This window comes from Pan paniscus, chromosome 11, assembly GCF_029289425.2.
Source record: "Pan paniscus chromosome 11, NHGRI_mPanPan1-v2.0_pri, whole genome shotgun sequence".
NCBI classification, from domain to species: Eukaryota; Metazoa; Chordata; class Mammalia; order Primates; family Hominidae; genus Pan; species Pan paniscus.
This window is the reverse complement of record NC_073260.2, coordinates 43,389,826-43,406,429: the sequence shown is the minus strand read 5'-3', so window position 1 is coordinate 43,406,429 and position 16,604 is coordinate 43,389,826. Positions and strand designations below refer to the sequence as shown.

The 16,604-nt window shown below is 47.8% G+C and overlaps 1 protein-coding gene across 1 annotated transcript in view; it reads left to right on the top strand.

The window, feature by feature from the left end:
- Positions 1–12,716, top strand: part of ERCC6L2 (ERCC excision repair 6 like 2) — a 186,428-nt gene extending 173,712 nt beyond the window's left edge. Inside the window, exon 20 of the transcript XR_004673385.3 lies at positions 11,348–12,716. The gene's annotated coding sequence lies outside the window, so the exon portion shown is untranslated. The remainder of the gene's footprint in view (positions 1–11,347) is intronic.
- The last annotated feature ends 3,888 nt before the right edge of the window (positions 12,717–16,604 follow it).

Sequence of the window (16,604 nt, the reverse complement as noted above, 5' to 3'; positions counted from 1 at the left end):
GGGGCACAGTTTCCAGCCGAGCTCCTCTTTTCCCCGTCTATAAAATGTGGGCATTGACATCTCACTGAGGGGTTTACAAAAGGGCCTGACTTAGATAGTGCCTGGCCTTGGGGACTCCTCAGTGAATGAGGACCACTGTTACTGCAACTCAAACTTTGGAGCAGTTTGCAGACATCCTCAGGCTGGGGGCAGCTGGAGGCCTGGGGAAGCCCATACCTCCCCGCGGGACTGGTGAGGTGGGTGGTGGGGACCACCTGACATTTCCCCCCTGCATACACCTCCTGGTTGGGTCTTCCCAACTAATCCCGCAGGGTCCTCTAAGCCCCTCCCCTTCAAGCCTCCTGTAACCCTACCCTGGGCAGCGTGAGGCCTCCCTGCCCTCAGACAAACTCAGAGCTGCGTCCACGTGGACCCCACGCTCATCACGATGCCAGAGTCGCCAGATGGCAGGAGCCAGCCAAGGCACACAGGACGTGCCTGACCCCCGGCTGGTCATCCCTCCGGCGGGCCACCCTTCAGGTCAGAAGGGGCGTCTTGTGATTGTGCTGCTGCGTCCATCCCCCATGGTCCTCCATGGGCCGTCCTCGGAGACCACTGGAAGCAGATTTCTTACCCTTGTGGCCCAAAGGGAAACCACGGACCTTGGAATCTTAGACTACTGCCTCCACACCTAACTTGAAAGCCTGCAGGCAAAAGGGAAAAGCAGGGCGCTGCACAGAGCAGGTGCTCAGTCACGATTTGCTGACCTCACTTCGATTCTGAAGGAAGAGTGCAGAAACAATTAGAAGAGTGTGGCTGGAAGGAAGGCAGAGAGGGCGTGGGAGGGAGAGAATCTCCAGCTAGGATTTCTCAGAGAAGCACCTCGGTATGAATGCTGCTGGGGCAGGGCTTAGGACAGAGCTTCCCACCCCGCTGTGCGGTAGCTGGGGAAGAGGAAAGGCATGACAGGTGTGGCCTGAGACCACAGAGCTGGAGCGCGAGGAGTGTGTCAGCCGAGCCCGACATTTTTCACTCTTCGATAGAGGCCGGACTAGAGCCTGTATCTTCAGGCTTTCACAAGTGGGTTCTCCCCGCTCTCTGGAGGCTCCCATCCGATGTTAGCCCAACTTGTGAACCCAGCAACCCAAGCACCTTTATCTGGCTCCTTCACATTCAACCCCTGGGCCCTGTTCCCTCACCACGGGCGGGGCCTCACTGCCAGCCGTGACATTGCCAAGGGTCTGTGGGCTCAACCGCTGGCTGTGGACTCCAGAAGCAGGGCAACATCAGGGAAGACTTCCAGCAGGGACAGCCTGGCCCCACATTCCGGGGAGAACACTCTTCCACGCCTGGAGCTCCCATGTAAATCAAGCTCCATGGAAAACTGCAAAGCACCCAAGTGACATGCTGCGAATCGGGTATTTGTGTCCCCCAAATCCATATACTGAAAGCCTACCCACCATTGTGCTGGTGTTTGGAGGGGGACCCTTGGGAGGGGATTAGGAGGTGACAGGGTTAATAATGCCCTTGTGTCCAGAATTGGTTCCTGCCAGGTTCGTGGTCTTGCTGCTGGACCTTCTCAATAAGTGTTACAGCTCTTAAAGATAGCACAGACCCAAAGAATGAGCTGTAGCAAGATTTTTTTTGGAGAGCCACACCAACTTCAAGAGAGCCCCAACAGGTTGCCAAGGCTGGCTAGCGGGGGGTGGCCAGCTTTTATTCCCTTATTGGCCCCGCCCATGTTCTGTATCTGTCCTATCAGAGTGCTCTTTTTTCAATCCTCCCTGCGATTGGCTACTTTTAGAATTCTGCTGATTGGTGCGTTTTACAGAGTGCTGATTGGTGCATTTTACAGAGCACTGATTGGTGCCTTTCACAGAGCGCTGATTGGCGCATTTTACAATCCTCTGGTAAGACAGCAAAGTTCCCCAACTCCTCACTTGACCCAGGAAGTCCAGCTGGCCTCACCTCTCACCCTTATAAGAAGAGAGAGGAGGGACTCTTTCTCCACCAGCAAAAAGGCGTCTGTCTGCAAAACAGGAAGAGGACCGTCACCAGACACCAAGTCTCCTGGTGCCTCCATCTCGGACTTCCCAGGCTCCAAACTGTGAGAAATACATTTCTATTTTTCAAGCCACCCAGTCTGTGGTATTTGTTAGAGCAGCCCTAGCTGACTAAGATCATTAGTAGAACAGTGGTTGAACCAATTAAATAGAACCATGCCATGGAATACAATACAGCCACAATCAAGAGTAAACTGGAATGGCCGTGTGCTGGTTTGCAGTGATCTCTAATATGAAGTAGGTGAAATCAGCAAGGGCCGGAGTTGTGAGTGTAGAAAAACTCCTTTTATGTAAGTAGGGAGCACATCATCTTTACTGATTTAGGAGTGAACCTTTTTCTGCCAGTGTACAACAATTAAAAGTTTCCTGTGTGGAGAGGCACCTGGAATTTCACTGTACATTCCACTGTACGGTTTAGGGTTCTTTTTAGTTTAAATGAGAAAAACTGCATGTGCTGGTTACTCGAGGCAAAGGACACTTGGAGGGAGTGTTGTTTAAAATAGAGAAGGAGTCGCTCAGTAGAAGGGAGACAGGAGACCCTGCCCGAGTTCAGCATGTTTGTGACACTAGAGGCAGTTTTAGCTCAAGCTGTTTCCGATTAATATCACAGTCCTCCAGATGAATGGAATGTCAATCACACACCAATTATGAGAATCCCAGGAAGGAAACTCCCTCTTCCATCTTACTATCCACCCACTTGTCTGCCCACCCACCCACATGGCTGCAGTGTTTCTCAAGGGAAAGAAGAAAGAGAGAATAAGGAGGGAAGGGGGGAAGGAAAGAAGGAGGGAGGGAGGAAGGGAGGGAGGGAGGAAAGGGGAGAGGAGGGAATTCTGCTACCAATACTAAAATACACCCTTGGACAAATCAGACAAACCCACTCTGCGTTTCTGGTTTCCTCCCCAGTGCCGTAGCTCAGCACTAGTGGAGGGAGATTGAAAAGAAGCAGCAGAGCCATATGCTCACATATTAAAAACCATGGTTGGCAGTGAGAGGAATCATTTTTCCTGGCGCTCAGAACGTGTGCAGTAAGGCCCTGTGGAAGCTGCCAGGTCACTAAGAGGTGAAACAGCCATTGTGAAATGCACCTCCTAGAAAGAATCCACCAGGAAGTGAGGTTTTCTGTGTCTGCAAACTAGCTCTGACCTCTTCCAGCTCCTTTACCCTCTGCTTTGAAATAAATGATGAATTCAAGTCAACCCATATCGCCTGGGTATCTCCTACAGCCAGGGCTCTGTAGTGAAGGTCAGTAGGAGGTTGCCCCTTACTTCATCAGGTCCAGCTCACCGGGAGGTGATCCTGTTGGCAGTGTGGAGAAGTAACCATCATTCCTGCCTGGCTGATTGCACCCAGCTAACAGGCCAGTTCTGTTGTCCAGCAGTCTCCAGTTTGGGTCAGGGCACCTGGGTTTTATTCCTAGGGTTACGGCTAGCTGGCAGCTCATTCAGGGCAGATCCTCTTCCTCTTTGGGTCTGTTTCCTCCCCCGCAGCATGAGGGGCAACACACATTTGAAGAGGATTTAAGTGACCTGAGCAGTGGACCTCTCTCTGGCATACACACATGGGTAAACAGGCATATGACTTTTGGGGATAACGAAAAACAGCCATGTCCACCAAATCAATGTGGGATCAGGAGGTAGAAGTGAATTTTCTTGCCAGGTGGGGAAGTAGAAATTGTCTAGGTTGTGAGCGGCTGTGAGGAAAAAGGAAGGTGGGTGGGTACAGGAAATGAGAGGAAGGCATTCAGAGGCCCTGGCCTCACTCTGGTGAGAAGATGGATGGGGAAGTTTGGAGTTTCTGTAGGAGAAGGTATGAGTAAGGAAGATGGACAGGAAAGGATCTTTGACATCTAAAGTTTACCAAACCCTAGGAGGACAGGAGTATCTGAGGTCTGGCAGAACAGTGGAATGACCCTTTGGGAGCTGCACGCTGTGTTTTGGGGTCTGCAGAGCAGCAAGCCGGTTTTCTCCAGCTGCCTCATGGAGCTGCTGATGCTCTGCCAGCCTCGCAGGGATGCCTTATGATAAACGCCAACCGACAGGCTTCCAGATTTGTGCTCTGCATCTGGGCTCCCCACACATCAGCCAAGCGAGGTTTCCAGCTGATTTTCTGAGGAGCTGAGAGAGCACCCATACAGTGGGTGACAGAGGGGGCCACGGCGCTTCCCAGCAATGTGCCTTCTGCTCTGCGAAGTCTTCTCATTCCCTGCCAGACTTACCGAATACACAGACTGGGGGAAAGTTGGGGCTCCTCAGGGGGATGAACAGGGGAAGAGGGGCCAACCAAATCTTCTGAAGCAGGGAAGGTGGGTGACATGGCTTGGAGGTTTGTCCCTCCAAATCTCATGTTGAAATGTGACCCCCAGTGTTGGAGGTGGGATCTGGTGGGAGGTGTTTGGGTCATGGGGGCAGATCCCTCATTGAAAGCCTGGGTGCTGTCCTCATAATAGTGAGTGAGCTCTCTATTAGTTACTGTAAGATCTGATTGTTTTAAAGAGCTTGGCTTCTCTCGCTTGCTTCCTCTCTTACCATGTGATGAGCCAGCTCCCCCTTCATCTCCCACTATGAGAAAAAGCTTCCTAAGGTCTCACCAGAAGCCAAGCAAATGTGGGTGTCATGCTGTACAACGTGCAGAAACAGGAGCCAAATACACCTCGTTTCTTTATAAATTACCCAGTCTCAGGTATTTCTTTATAACAATGCAAAACAGACTAACCCAGTGGTGTATCCTTGAAGGGGCCGCAGAGTCTGTTGATGCTGCAAAAATCTTAGCCCACATTTATGTGTGAGAAACCACCTCTGTGGCAGGCACTGCTTTAAGCGTATCTCAACTCGTTACATCCTCACCTTAGCTCTGCAAAGTAGAGTTGTATGATTATTATCTTAATTCCTATTTGATTGATGAGGAAACTGAGGCATGAATTGATTTAGTGACTTGCTCAAGGTTACACAGATAGTAAGTTTATTAGTATCTATTGTTGCCTAACAGATTACTGGTAGTTTAAAGCAAAGTACATCTGTTGTCCTCCAGATTTTGTGGGTCAGGAATTGGGCACAGCTGAACTGAGTGATCGGGTTCAGGGCTTCTCACGAGGCTGCAGTCCAGGTGTCACCCAGGGCTGGGGTTTGATCTGGAGGCTTGACTGGGGAGGGATCTGGTGCCAAGCCCAGTGGCTCTTGGCAAGTGGCTGTTCTTGAGCACCATTGGAGCCAGGACCTCAGTTCCCTGCTGATATTGGCCAGAGGCCACTAGAGTTCCTTGCTTCCTCGGCCTTTCTGTATGGTTGCTTACACATGGTAGCTTGCATGCTCAGAGCCAGCCAGGGAGGGAGCCTGCTGGCAAAGAAGTTGCAGTCTCATGCAACATCACTACAAAAGGGACATCTCATCATTTTTGCCATATTCTATTGGTTAGAAGTGATCTCTAGTCCCATGCACACTCAAAAGTGGAGGGACTGAACACAGACAAAACACCAAGAGGCCAAGATGGCTGGAGGCCATCTTTGAGTCTGTCTGCCATAGTAAGTGATGCACTATATTTGAATGCAGGCATCTCGGCACCAAAACTTACATATCTACGCACTCTGCTCTTCCCCTGATGATGGTTCTGCCATGAGCACCCAGAACCTTGATGCCTGCCCCTGTACCTATCCCTCTTTCATGTGCCCTTATCCCTAACTCTGCAGAGACTTTGTGAGAAGTAGCAAAGCTTCTGCTGGCTTCAAGCCCTCAAGCTGCTGGTAAATTGAGGTAAGGCACATTCTCCTGTCAAAGGATTTCTAAACTCTCCAGACCTTATCAGGCAGGGTCCCAACAGGAAGCAGAAGGCACACTCAAATTAGCATCATAGAGGAGAGTTTCTCTATATACGGACTACCTACAAGATGTGGGCAGGTGCAGGGGAGCCATGCAGGAACCCCAGGCCACAGCAGGTGAGCTGTCACTCGCACCAGATCCAGCGGGGTGAGGGAGGGAGAGGTTATCAGAACTGAAACATGGAAGGAGAAAGTTGTGAGGAGGACAGCCCCTCCACAGGTGATTTTACAGAGTCGGGGGATGCAGAGCAATGAGAAGCCTCACCTTCCTCTCTCCCCCTGAACTCCTGCTGGGGCTCCCCCTGACCCCTGGCCAAACCCACCCAGAAGCCAGAGGGCCCAGGAGTTGTAGAGTGCAGTCCATGCAGCCATGCAGGGCAGGCTTCCAGGGCAGAAGGGGGCTGGCAGGTGGACAGTGGGTCTGGGGGTGACAGAAGCAGCACACAAGGACTCTCTGCACCCTTTAGCACGTTCTTCTGGAAGGTTTAAATGTTCACCCAGCCTTAACTTCTTGGGAGAATTTTAAAGTATTAACAGCAGGGAAAATTGAAAACCAATTTAAAAAGGGAACTTAGCCATTTCCAAGTGTATTAGTCCATTTTCACAGTGCTGATAAAGACATACCCAAGACTGGGCAATTTACAAAAGAAAGCGGTTTAATTGGACTTACAGTTCCACGTGGCTGGGGAAGCCTCACAATCATGGCGGAAGGCAAGAAGGAGCAAGTCATGTCTTACATGGACAGCAGCAGGCAAAGAGAGAATGAGGAAGACACAAAAGCAGAAACCCCTGATAAAACTATCCGATCTTGTGAGACTGTTCACTACCACAAGAACGATATGGAGGAAACCTCTCCCATGATTCAATTATCTCCCACCAGATCCCTCCCATAACACGTGGGAATTATGGAAGTACAATTCAAAATGAGGTTTGGGTGGGGGCACAGAGCCAAACCATATCGCCAAGTTTAAGTGGAAATGTATGATTTGAGCCATTAAACACTTAGATTGTCCCAAACTCTCAGGAGCACATCTGCGGCTCATGTGAAGCAGGCCTACCACTTTGTGTAATTCTAAAGCTTCTTATAGGTTTCCACTATAGACTCAAAGCCCAGAACTTAATGTATAATAACAGTACTATTATTATTATTGTAACAACTATATAGCAATGCTATACCTTGCAGATCACTAAGTATTATCTATTTCAGGGAAGCCATAGGTTTCACTGGAGCTTAAGGGAACCATCAAAAACAAGGAATTCATAAACAGGATTCAGTGTTTGCCTGGCATGGGACCACTATTTTTGCTGGTCCTCCTTTTTCTAGGCCTCTGTTTCATTGAGAAAAGTTGTAAACTGTGTGCAAGAGAGGCAAAAATGTGTTGCTCAACTTATAATGATTAGTCTGGTGCACCATCACTAGAAGGTTGAGATGCGTCATCCATTGGAGGGAACATTCAGCAGCCTAAACAAGGATGCGTGGAAGACTCCAGTTGACATGGGAAGATATTCGTCATATATAGCTAAATGAAAAAAAAAAAAACTTACAAAAGAGCATTGTAGTGAGATGCCATTTTTTGAAGAAATCATATGTGTGTGTGTGTACATGCATGTGTATATTTTTAAGTCATGAAGAAAAGGTATGAAAATGACACAAATAGTTAACTTGGCAGGTGGGATTCCAGGTAACTGTCATTATCCTTTTGCTTATTTGCATTTGATAAAAGAAAAACTTCAGCTGAATTAAATTTAAAGGAGTGTAATTGAGCAATGAGTGATTCATGTATGGAGCAGCCTTCCCAGCCAGAGTAGGATCAGGGACTCCAGCAAAGCCACGTGGTGGAAGAAGATTTATGGACAGAAAAAGGAAAGTGACCTACGGAAAATAGAAGTGAGGCACAGAAGCAGCCAGATTGGTTACAGCTTGGCATTTGCCTTATTTGAATAGAGTTCAAACAGCTACATTTGATTGGCCAAAACTCGGTGATTAGTACAAGTGGAGGCTAAGGTCTGTTTACACCTATACTTGTTATAGTTCATGATGTACAGAAAAACCTTTAGGCCAAACTAAAAATAGCTAAGGAGGCAGCTTCAGGTGAAACTTGATTTAACACATTTTTAAAATGAACATGTATTTATCATCTAAAAAAAATGTTATGGTATGAAAGAAAATCCCTGCCTGCAACACCTTAGAAACAGACTGAAGCCCCAGGACCACCACAGAGCACAGCCACAGGGGCCCTCGACATCTTGCATTCTTTGATCCTTGTGCAAAGGAGACCCTCAAGTCCACTCTTCAATTCCTCACTGCAGCCCTGGACTCTCCTAGTGCTTACTGGAAATAAGGCACTGTTAAAGGCAAGGGGGGAAAAAAGACTGGCCCCAGCGTCTCAGCATAGAAGACTGGGGACCTGAGATGAGCCTCTCTGGACATGGCAGGTCTGTGTAAGCCAGCCCTGTGTGCCATGACCTTTTCTCTATGGCTTTACATTCGTCCCTTCTGTGCCCTCTCCCTTACCTCTAAGGGTGGGGCTAGTGGTGATAGTGCTGGTACAGATTCTGGAATTCTGATCTTACAACTTCATCCAGGCATTGGTCTCTGCCTTCCTTATGTTTCACTTCCTATTTGCAAAATGATGATGCTGTTTCCTAGTCTAGGAAACAAAGAGGTCCTTCAGGGTGTCCTTGAACTCTCTGCCTGCACCCCCATCCCTTCCAGCTGGGCTCCAGATGACATAGATTAGCCAACGCTTTCTGTGTCCATAACCATCACCAGTGATCCTTTGGTTAAAGACATCCCCAGATCATATAAGGTCTTCTCACTTCCCAGCAAAGCGCCTGAGTGACCTCGTTCTGGAGACATACAATCCAAGCCCTCTGCCTGTCCCTCATTTGTGTGAAAAGCACTCTTTTGGGAGGTGTCTTTTCCCTGGTACTTCTCTCCTGAAGATAGCAATCTTCTCCCCTTTTCAGGTGTCTTTCCAGTTTTAGATTCTATTGTGTTCTCTAGTGAGTTTGTAAACGTTCTCTTTGAAGAAAAGTTTCAGATTGAGGAAGGTTCTTAAAGCCATGATACTACCGAGGATGAATGGATTTGCTTCTCAGCATCTTTTTCTGACCTCCCTTTGAAAGGATGGAAGGCTAGGGATATTTGACAGCTAGTGGTCTAAGTGTTAAGAGGGATTGGGCCATATTCTTTTTCTTTCAGGTATAACTTCTCTTATTGGAATATCTTCTCTGTCTCTCAACTTTTATATTCTTGCACCAGAGCTGAACAAGTACAGCCAACCCCAAAGGCCTGTGTTGGTGGGGATCAGGAAGTGTGGCGGAAGCCCCTGCCTCCTGCAGGCTGTCAGGGTGATCACTGCCCTCCACCAAAACTCATACTGCTCCACGTGTTCAGAAGCCATGCCCATGGGTTGATGGAGATGCTCCTGAGCTGTGAAGACCAACAGAAGGGCCGGAAGGGAGAAGAAACACAGGATGTGGCCAGAGACATAGTCAGGTGCCAATACCCAGGGCAGCAGCACCTTTAAAAGGCCCCACTCTCACAGGGGCAGGGGCAGGACCTGGCTGGGCCCTGACTGGGAGCTCATCAGCAGGGGGAATGAGTCACATGAAAGGCTCCACCCCTGAGCAACAACATTCAAGACAGCATGTGATATGGGTTTGGGTGTTTTGTGCCTTCCAAATCTCATGCTGAAATGTGCCTTCCAGGGCTGGAGGTGGGGCCTAGTGGAAGGTGTTTGGGTCATGGGGATGGATCCCTCATGAATGGCTTGGTGCTGTCCTCACTCACTCTGTGAGTTCACATGAGATCTGGTTGTTTAAAAGAGCCTGGCAGCTCTTCTCTCTTTCTCTCTCTTGCTCCCTCTCTTGCCATGTGACGCACTGGCTCCCCTTAGCCTTCTGCCATGATTGGAAGCTTCCTGAGGCCTCACCAGAAGCTATTGCCAGTGCTATGCTTCCTCTATAGCCTGCAGATCCATGAGCCAAATAAACCTCTTTTCTTTATAAATTACTCAGCCTCAGGTATTCCTTTATGGCAACAAAGAATGGACTAACACATGCCATGAGGATAAACTCATAAATTAACAAAACGGAATAGAGTCCAGAAACATACCTGTATGTGTACGTTTAATTGATTGTGGACAAGGTTGCTAGTTGACAGGGAAAGAATTGTCTTTCGACAAATGGTGCTGAGACAAGTGGATAGCCACACACAAAAGAACCAACACCATATACAACAAAATAACTCAAAATGGATCAGAGACCTAAATGTAAGGTCTAAAACCATAAAAATCTTAGAGGAAAACATAGGAGTAAATCTTCATGACCTTGGATTTGGCAATGAAGATACAGTCTGTATCTTAGATATAACAGTAAAAGCATAAGCAACAAAGGAAAACAATAGATAAATTGAAATTAGAAATGTTTTGTGCTTCAAAAGACACCATCAACAAAGTGAAAAAATAATGCACAGAAAGGGAAAAATATTTGCAAATCATATATCTGATAAGGGACTTGTATCGAGAATGTGTAAAAAATTGTTGCAACTCCATAATAAAAAGCCAAGTAACCCAATTGAAAAATGAGCACAAAGTCTGAATAGATATTTCTCCAAGGAAGGTATATACAAATGGCACATGAAAAGATGCTTGGCATCATTAGTCATCAGAGAAGTGAAATCAAAACCATCTCACACCCACTAGGATGGCTAGGATAGAAAAGTCAGACAATAACAAGTGTTAGCAAGGAGGTGGAATCATTGGAACCCTCATACACTTTGCTAATGGGAATGCAAATGGTGAAGCCACTTTGGAAAACAGGCTGGTAGCTTCTGAAAGGATTAAACAGAGTTGCCATATGACCAGCAATTCTACCATTACATCTATACCCAAGAGAAATGGAAACAGGTGTTCAATCAAAAACAGCACAAATGTTCAGAGTAACATTGTCCATAATAGCCAAAAGGTGTGCATAACTAAATGTCCATCAGTGGATGAATGGATACACAAATATGGTATATCTGTACAATGGAATGCTATTCAGCAGTAAAAAGGAATTGTAGAGGGCTTGAGAGATTTGGGGGCTGATCAAAGAAAAAGAGGTTGACCATGAGGGGTAGTGACACACGCAAGCTTTACTGGGCGGCGCTGGGACAACATTGCATGAGTAGGGAACTCCCTTGCAGCATGAGACCTTCGAGCAGCTTATGGCGGGGGCTTGGGGGGGTTGCACCTTCCAGAAGGGGAGGAGGCAGGGGAAACGGGAAGGGGGCCAAAAAGGAGGCTTCTGTGCCTAGGAGCTGCTGCTTGGCAGCACAGAGGGGAGTCTCTGGGTCCGAGAGCCTTGGAAGGTAGTAGCACCTTGGGGCTGTTCTTAAAACCACGAGGCTCAATCTTATCAGTGTCCAGCAGGTAGTGAGTGAGGTCTCCTGGGGAATGCAAAGCAGGCAGGCCCTAAACGGCTAAAAATTTGCTTGTTTCTGCAGTTCTCAAAACAACTGGATGTGTACATTTCTGAGTTTGATGCCAGTGGGGTTTTGAGCTCAGAGGTCTCAGCCTTCAGTGAAGAAATGAACAACCTAGAGGCCACTACCCAGAAGCCATCTTTGGCTCATTTATACAAGAAGAAGGAAGTGCTGGTGTGTGCTACAATGGATGACCCCAACCAAATTGTGCTAAGTGAAAGAAGCCAGACATGGAAGACCGCATACAATATGATTCCACACCAAACGTACAGATGAGGCAGGCAAATCTATAGCGCAGACAGGAAATGAGTGGCTGCCAGAGCTGGGAGCAGAGTGGGGATGCTAGGGGTGATAGCTAGAGGGTACAGCATTTCTTTTTAGGGTGATGAGTGTTCTAAAGTTGATTGTGGTGATGAGTGCAAAACTCTGTGAATATATTAAAAACCATTGAATTGTGCACTTTAAATATGTGAATTGTATGGTATTCAATCAAAGCTGTTCCAAAGAGAAAAATAGATGAAAACTGAAAAACAAAGGCTCAACCCACAGGCTGCTTTCTCTAGTGCTGAGGTTTCAATATTAAATGAGCAGACTGGCCCTTCGTAAGTGAGAACACAAAAGCTGCTTAAACAGGTACCCCTTTGAGTGGAGACACACTCCTGCTCCCCAGCCGGAGTCCCCAGGTCTGGATTTTTGGATGACGCGAGCCTTGTACCCAGGCTGACAAGTAATATTAGACCACATGTATTCTTTTTTTTTTATAGCTCAAATGTACAGAAATTACAGAAAATTTGCAGAAATAGTATTAATACAAAGAACACCAATATAACCTTCACCCAGGTTCACCCATTGTTAGCATTTTGCCGCATTTGCTATATCACTCTCTCTGTTATCTATCTATTTATATCTATCATCTATGTATCTGTCATCTTTCTTTTTTTCTGGTTTTTTTTTTTTTTTTTTTTTTTGAGACGGTGTCTCACTCTGTCACCCAGGCTGGAGTGCAGTGGCACGATCTCGGCTCACTGCAACCTCTGCCTCCCGGGTTCAAGCGATTCTCCTGCCTCAGCCTCACGAGTAGCTGGGATTACAGGCATGTGCCACCATGCCTGGCTGACATTTTGTATTTTTAGTAGAGACAGGGTTTCACCATGTTAGTCAGGATGGTCTCAATCTCCTGACCTCGTGATCCATCTGCCTCAGCCTCCCAAAGTGCTGGGATTACAGGCGTGAGCCACTGCGTCCAGCCTGTATCTGTCATCTTTCTAGCATCTATCTATCTATCTATCTATCTATCATCTATCTATCTATATCTATCATCTATGTATCTGTCATCTTTCTAGCATCTATCTATCTATCTATATCTATCATCTATGTATCTGTCATCTTTCTAGCATCTATCTATCTATCTATCTATCTATCTATCTATCTATCTATCTAAATAAGAGAGAGAACATAGGGTATGTTTCTGACCTCTCAATTCTATTTTGCTGATTTGTAAGTTTATCTTTATGGTAGGGACACGCTATTTTGATTACTGTTGCTTGAAGATGGTACCTTTAGTGTCACTCATTCTTCCAACAAACAAACTGCCACAGTCAGTCCCCAGCCCAAGCCCTGCCCTTGCCCCTAAGGGTGTGGTGCCTTTTAAAGGTGCTCCTTCCCTGGGCATCAACATGTGGCTGTATCTCTGTGTTTCTCCTCCTTTCCAGCCTGTCTGCCATCTTTCTGTTGGCCATTTTACAGCTCAGGAACATTTCCATGGTTTTGTCCTACAAGCCCCCATCAGAGGGGATGGATCCGAGCAGGAAAGGCTCTGTTATGGGTTGAATTGTGTGCCCTCAAGTTTCCTAAGTTGAAGTCTTAACCCTGAGGTACTCGGAATGTGACCATCTTTGGAGATAGAGGCTTTACAGAGGTCATCAAGTGAAGGCAAGCTCACTAGGGTGGGCCCTCATCCAGTGTGACCAGTGTCCTTGTGAAAAGGGGAAAGGTGGACACAGAGATATGCTTACAAGGAAGGCCATGTGAAGGGAGAAGATGGCCATCTACAAGCAAAGGGGAGAGATCTTCCCTCATGGCCTCACGAGGAACAGCCCTGATGATGCTGGATCCTGTGGCTCTCGCCTCCAGACTGGGAGACAGAGAACTTCTGTTGTTTGTGGTGCTTTGTCACAGCCACCCGAGTAGGCTCCTTGCTCCCCCTCCTGGTCCCTCAACCACAATGTTTCCCCTTTGCCTTGATGAATATTTCATTTGAAAAATGGCATTGGTTGGTTTAAAAGAAAAGTTTGGAAGTTCCTTATTCTTATCCACACTTCTCTCAGACGGGCGTGCTGATGCCCGCTGAAATGATCTATCTGAAGTTACAGAGTCCTTTCTTATGACTCACCATTTGCTTTCTTGGAGGATGAAGAAAGGAAGGAAGAGAGGGAGGGAGACTGGACCCCAGTCCCTGTGAGGCTGCTGGTGGCTAGTGAAGAAAGAGCATAGCTGCGTTGTCTTTGCAAATCAGCACAGCCAGCCACATCTCATTCTGCTGCAGCCTCGGGGAAGCAGACGTAGCCCTGTGTGTAGCTGCAGCATGGCCACTAGCCTCCTGGGTGCAGATGCCATTGCCTAGCTCAGCACTTCCCCCTCCATTTGCTCCTGGGCCGTCCCTGCCTTCCAGGATGTGCTTGGGTGACTGGTCACTGGGCTTCTGGGGACTGTCAACTCCTAGAGGTTCTGAAGCAGCTGTTGCAAGATTATGAAGCCATTTGGTTTGTTTCACTGTTTTCCCTCCTCATCTCCTCTCTTTAAATCTTTCTTGCTCCCCTGTCTTGCATATTTGTGATGGATAGAGGTAGACAGAGTTCTGGTGCTTTTGGTTTTACAAAGCTCTGGATCCAATCAGTGTTGCCAAAGATTGGATCGTATCTTCTCTAGAAGCTTTTTGTAAGTTTCTTATGTTCATTATGTCATGTCCCCCTCCCTCCACCAGAAAAGCTTGCATCAGCAAAAGTTGAAGTTGTTGCACGTTATTACTGGAAATGAGTTAACTTAAAACATGCTTGTTTAGGGAACCCACAGAAGCCATGCTTTTGTACTGACTCCATGCCAAGCCATTGTTTCAGTGTGAGGGCCTAAGTCTGCCCTCGTGAAGTCCTCGGCCTTGGGTGCTATAAGATACACAGTCTCTAAAACCCTTTGCTCCAAGTCTCCCTTATTTCGATGACATCTACTCAGAACCATCACTGGGCTTCACCCTTGCCCTTATTCTGTGATCCTGGTAGAAGGGGCAAGGAACACTACCTCAGGAACAAAGGTCACAATGGAGCGAGGTGCTACCCTTCTCCTGACAATGCTGTTATGACAAATGGTGCGGCTGCGTCCCACTGTAACTTTACCTACAAAAACAGGCAGTGGGCCAGATTTGGCCTGCAAGCCTCTTTTTTCTTTCTTTCTTTCTTTCTTTCTTTCTTTTTTTTTTTTTTTTTTTTTTTGAGACAGGGTCTGGCTTTGTCACCCAGGCTGGCGTGCAGTGGTGCGATCACAGCCGGCTGCAGTCTCGACCTCCTATGGCCTGCAAACCTCTTGTTGATAAGTCACTTCACCTCTCTGAGTCCTAATGCCTTCATCTATGAGTTCTCCAAATATCCCCTGTGACCTTTCAGTTTACAGGTCCCAAGCAGAGTCACTGGAACAATTCGATTGGAATCCCCGCCTGCCCTGAGGTGGCGCATCAGCCCTCTCTTACTGTGTCTCCTGGAATCCTGAGTATGTGTGTGTGTGAATGTGTGTGTGTGTGTGTGTGTGAATACAGTACACATCTCTGTGTGCGTGCACATATATCAATAAATAATCCCATAATCCCTCTGCTGTGTGTGGCCTCCTCATCTGCCCACCCACCTGTCTGTGTTTACCCCACTAGTCTACACTGAAGTCAGGGCCCCACTGCTCAAGCTCTACACAAGCAGTTCAGTGTCATGGCCCAGTTTCTCCATGCGGGTGCCACTCACAGTGAGCTCCATGCCTCAGCCACCTGCTCTTGGTCCCTGACTGCCTTGACCCCCAGGAGAGCCGGTTCTGTCTCTGCCTGCCATCACTGCCCATCTCCCCATGGCCGGGAACATGCCTCTTCCCACAGCCCTGTGCTTGGAGCCCGGATGCTGTATTTTATCCCATTTTATCTCCCAGCCCCCATGAGAGTGAGGCTCCCTGGTGAGGAAGGCTTGGTGTCTTCAGGGAGCTGTCAAGGAGATATCTTTGCCTGGGTGTGCCACTCTCTTCTCCCGGCACACCAGTGTCCCACCCACCCAGTGTGCTGAAGGCCTTCCTTACCTGGGGAAGTTTCCTACTCAGGGGATTCTCTGCACTCCCATTTCCCAGAGGGTCCCAAGTCCTTCGGACATTTTTTAATCTCACTTGTGGCTTAAGTTCTTTTGAGTGGGGTCTTAGGAAATTCAGGCCAGACGACTGGACTCCAGTTTATGTGACCCTGAGAACTTAGTCACAATTAAGATGGTTCTGTCTGCCCGGAGCACACAGAGGCCCCCTGGGAACCAACACACAACTCCACATCCCACCAACTCTGAGTCTCAAGTCATCCAAGACGCTCCCTCTCTCTTGTAAAATGAGTTTTACTCTATTGTATCTTACTGCCTTGCAGCTCTGAACTCCCGTGACTCCCCAGCAATACCTAGGGGGAGGAACAGCAAAGTATTAGAAAGGCCTTCCTTGGACTAACTGGTGTAACCGGGAAAAAAGGTATAAAGCCTGTGACAATTCTAAACACCCTGGCTGTATACAATAACTCCAGATTTGGAAATATGACATAGCCTGTGTTTTTGGCTACTACTAGTAATTAAACCTGGATCTGTTTCACCCGAAGCAAGAGCACTAGTGGGCCTGGAAGAGTGAATGCAGAGCCGTGTGGCTCTGGGCTCACTGTGCGAAAACCCAGAGCCCTCCTTCCAGCAAGGGAGCTTTGCTGCACCAGCACTCATGACACCCAGGGCTTTAACCAGTTAGAGTCATGTCGTGCAACTGACATGCCCATTCTCCCAGGCCAGAGTGACTGCTGGATGTATCACTTCTCTACTGCTATGAGAGAAACCACCTCAACGCCTAGAGACTTAAAATGACGACAATCGATTATCGCTCTTGATTCTGAATGTTGGTTTCTCCACTGGTTCACCTGGGCTCGCTCACATGGCTGCATTCAGCTGGAGGGTCAGCTGGGCTGAAAGGTCCACTTGGAGGTCAAGCCTTGGAGATCACATAACCCCACCTCTGA